This window comes from Lathamus discolor, chromosome W, assembly GCF_037157495.1.
Source record: "Lathamus discolor isolate bLatDis1 chromosome W, bLatDis1.hap1, whole genome shotgun sequence".
Taxonomy (NCBI): domain Eukaryota; kingdom Metazoa; phylum Chordata; class Aves; order Psittaciformes; family Psittacidae; genus Lathamus; species Lathamus discolor.
In genome coordinates, this window is record NC_088908.1 from 3923736 (window position 1) to 3928565 (window position 4830).

A 4830-nucleotide genomic window follows, 5' to 3' on the forward strand; every position below is an offset into this window, starting at 1 on the left:
AAACCTAGTGACCAAGGATGAGGAAAAGGCTGAGATACTCAGTGCCACCTTTGCCTCAGTCTTTAACATTCAAACCATCCATACTCAGGGTACTCAGTCCCCTGAGCTGGATGACAGAGATGGGGAGCTGATTGACGTTCCCATAATCCCGGAAGAAATGGTTAGTGACCTTCTGCTCCGCTTAGAGAATTCTGCGGGGCCAGATGAGTTTGACCCAGGAGTGCTAAAGGAGCTGGCAGAGGAGCTTGCCAAGCCACTCTGTCATTTATCAACAGTCCTGGTCTAGTGTGCAGGTCCCCAAGGGCTGGAGGTTAGGCAACATGATGCCTTTCCATAAAAAGGGCAGGAAGGAGGACCCTGGAAACTACAGGCCTGTCAGCTTGACCTCAGTGCCAGGGAAGGTCATGGAACAGATTGAGTGCAATCACACAGCAGGTGGGGGAAAACCAAGGGATCAGGCCCCAGTCAGCATGGATTCATGAAGGGTAGGTCCTGCTTGACCAACCTGATCTCATTCTACGATGAGGTGACCCAGCTGGTTGATGAGGGAAAGGCTGTAGACATTGTCTATTTGGACTTTAGTAAAGCATTTGACACTGTCTCCCAGAGCATTCACCTGGAGAAAATTGTTGCTCACGGCCTGGATAGGTGTATTCTTTGCTGGGATGAAAACTGTCTGGATGGCACAGCCCAAAGAGTTCTTTAGGCATGACAAAGTTCCACGACAGTTCTTTTTGGCGCCCAACGTGGGGCACGAAGAGTTGAGATAACTACAGATCTGACCAGAGTGTGTCTAATTGAATTTGTGATAAGCATTCATTGCTTCAGATTAATAGTCACGCTTCTCAATGCTGATTTATTGGCTCTCAAAATTGTTTCTCTTGATTTCGCAGTTTCAGAATGCTGTACATTACATAGAGCCAGTATTTGCTGTGTTAGTGTTTATCGGCTGGGGGCCTTGGGCTAAGGTTCTTGTTTCATTGTACTTTGTGGTAATGACTTGTAATACAATAGACTCATTGATCATGAAACTGATCTGGCTTGCGTTCCCAGTGTGTTTACCACCTCTATACTTTGGGAGGTATATAATAGAAGTGTTTAGCAATTACACATCTTTTTTCCCCTCTTCAGGTGGTCAATCTGTGAAGGAGACATTCCCTTACCTTCCCAGCCCCCTCCACAGACTGTTTACAGCATCGTTTGAGAGTTTTGAAGGTTTTGAATGGCCTTTGGGTACCCTTGAGACCTGCCTGCTGATTGTGATGGGGATCACCATGTTGGCATGCATAAAGAGTGTGTTTTACCCATGACCATTTTGTCTGATCTTGAAAGTTAAGCAGAGTCAGGTTTGGGTCCTGTCTGGGGTTAGATGATGATATAGGAGGAGCAAGAGATTTTCCCCGAGGCTGGACAGTCATGAGTGGCAGGGTGTGTGGGATAGTATGGGCAAGTATCTAGTCCAGTGGTCCCCTCCAGTGCTTTGGAACTTCACCAGTGAACAAGTGCAAAATCCAGAAAAATTAGTAAAGCACTTAAATGAGGTGTGTTGTCATCCTGGTCATACCATGCTTACAGAGCCCTGTTCAACACCATCCAGCACCTTCAAAGGGAAAAAAATGCCCCTGGATCTGAGGGCAAAGCAACAGATAATGCAGCTACTCCAACTCCAAATACAGTAGTTTAACTGTAGCCCATCCTGGACACCTGCCATTCCCAGATACTCTTTATCCCTGTGTCCTGTTCTTCTAGACTGTTTTTCTTAAAACTGTGTCAACTATAACAATTTATCTTGTACAAGAATTCTCAGTGTGGTCTCTAGCTGCATTCTATTTTTTTCTATGTATCATTCACTTTAGTAATTTTCCATTGCTACTGTTACAAAGCCATCAAACTTAACATTACTTAAAACTGATTCTAAAGGTTTATATATTCCATTTTGTGATTTAATGTCCCCCTTGTCTCAAAACCCCCCTTTTTCTGTCCTTTTGCAAATTCTTTTGCAACATTTTATATATTACCATTACCATCAAAAGTCTTTTTGAAATAATTTCCCGTTTTTAATTGGTGCTTAATTTCATTCATTTTCCAGTCTTCATAATTTATCATAGATCATTTTCAACGCCAGAGGGAACATTGTATCATACCACAAGTAATCAATATTAAAATAATTAACACCAATATACCTGCAAGCAGTTGCCTCAACCAGGAGAGATCAGGTAACCATGAAGTTAACTTTTTCCAGTATAGGAAGGATAGGATACTTGTCAATAATAATTAAAGTAGGTATTACAGCAACTAAGGTGCTTGCCCCCTTCCAGTTGGGGACAAGAGTCTTATAAGCATTTTCTCCTCATAACCAATGCCATCCTTTCCCTTTAGGAATGGGCCACCACTGGACTACAATACACTCTGTATTAATAGTATGATTGCAATGTGAACGGTGACCTACGTCTGTGGCATTTAAACAAGCATGATCTCCTACCCTGGTTCCTGGTGTAATACATCTTTGTGCACAGGTGTAATATATATTACCTGGATTAGGATTAACTATTCCAAATTTTAACCTTTCCTTTGAATACAGACTGCTAGTGTTCACCCACAAATTTTTCCATGAGACATTGTTAGGAAATGGAACTCCAATTAATGGGAGATCCAGGCTTTCCCCTGATTTAGGCAACAGTGCACACACCCAACAGTCACTACGATTAAAACCTTAGTGACATTCTGCACTAATTTCAGGTATAAATTCTCGTCCCAAGCTTGTGCGCCAGTTATCATACGAGTCCAAATTATGACCAACGCAATTTCATACTCAAGGGTCCTGAAGGTTAGATCTGCCATGTCTTCTCTGGCTCTGGTGCTGTCTTTATTCTTGAATAATGTATTCAAGCAGGTTGTTCCTTTATCTTCACTGCTGTAAAGGTGGTCAGTAATATCTGGTACGGTCCGCTCCACTTCTCCTGTAGAGGATCTCCGGAAAAATTCTTAACATAAACCCAGTCTCCAGATCTGAAAGGGTGAATCGGATAATCCAAACCTCTTGCTCTCGTCCCTACTATTCTCTTATTTATCTCCTCCAGTTCTTTTCCCAGATTGATCAGAAACTGTCGGAGATAGCCTTCCCCCACTTCCTGAAGACTTTCTTCTTTAAACTGGGACTGATGTTGTCTTCCATACAAAATCTCAAAGGGGCTAACCTCTTCTTTCGACTGAGGTTTAGTTCAAATTCTTAACAGAGCCAGTGGTAACGCTTGGTACCAATATAAATTTGTTTCCTGACATATTTTACTAATCTCTTGTTTAATCAGAGGGTTCATCTTTTCCACTTGCCCACTGGCCTGAGGCCTGTATGGAACATGTAGTTGCCAATCAATTTCTAATTTTTTGCTAATTTGTTGTAACAATTTTGCACTAAAGTGTGAACCTCGGTTGGAAGAAATTGCCTCTGGTACTCCAAAACGAGGTACGATCTCATTAAATAATGTTTTAATCACATGTCTTGCATTATTTATCCTACAAGGGAATGCTTCTGGCCAGCCTGAAAAAGTATCCTTTAACACCAACAAATATTGATAACCTCCTTTTCTTGGTAATTCAGAAAAATCTGTTTGCCACTGCTGTCCCAGATAACTTCCTCTCACAATTGTCCCAATTTGATTTCTATTTTCAGTTTTAGGATTATTCTTAAGGCATAGCTGACATTTTTTTGTCACTAATTGAACTATAGTATATAGATTTCTTCCTACAATTTGTTTGTTTTTCTTTCAAGTCTGGTTGGCTTGAATACACAGTCTCTATAGTGGCCAAGCAGTTGTGTGTTAGTGATTCTGTTGATTATTCCTGCAAAAAGGATGCTGGATTCACAACATTAGTGACCAGAATTTCTATATCATCCCGTTCCACAAGGGTGGCCTGGTATTTTAAAAAACGTGAAGGAGATAACCAGTGGGCTCCTTTCTGTTCTAGGACTGCTGATACCACATGGGACACTAGCACAGTAATCTTCTGTCCCAAGGTGAATTTGTGAGCATCTTCAATATTCATGACAACCATCGCCACAGCCCTTAGGCATCCAGGCCATCCTTTGCTCGCTTCATCCAGCTGTTTTGAAAAATATGCCACTGCCCTTCTGTATGGTCCTAGTTCCTGAGCAAGGACCCCCAAAGCTATTCTCTGTTCTTCATAGAAATATAGCCTAAAGGATTTAGTCACATCTGGAAGTCACAGAGTTGCAGCTCTCATTAGCTCTGTTTTTAAATTTTTAAAAGCCCCCTCTGCTGTATTAGCCCATTTTAAAGAGGGAGGGTTTCCTTTCAACAGTTCATAAAGTGGTCTTACCAGAACACCATAATCATGTATCCAAAGTCTGCACCATCCCGTCATTCCCAGGAATGTCCGGAGCTCCTTGGTGGTTGACGGTCATGGAGTCTGACAAATGGCTTCTTTTCTAGCAGCTCCAAGTTCTGTCTGTCCTCCTGCTATTTCATATCCTAGGTAGGAACCTCAGGTTTGGATTAGTTGGGCCTTTCGTTTGGATACCCAATAACCATTCAGACCCAGAAAATTTAATAATTCCACTGTCCACTGGATACATTCTTCCTTTGTTTCTGTAGCAATTAATAGGTCATCCACATATTGTAAGACTCCCGTCTGTGTAGGTGGCTTCCATGATTCTAGTTCTCATGCTAGCTGATTTCCAAAAATTGATGGACTGTTTTTAAACTCTTTAGGTAATACTGTCCTGTGGAGGATTGGCTTGTCGAAAAAGGTCAAAAGGTCACGTTCCCATCAACGAGCTGAAACAAGACATCTGTGTAGAACATGGTGCAA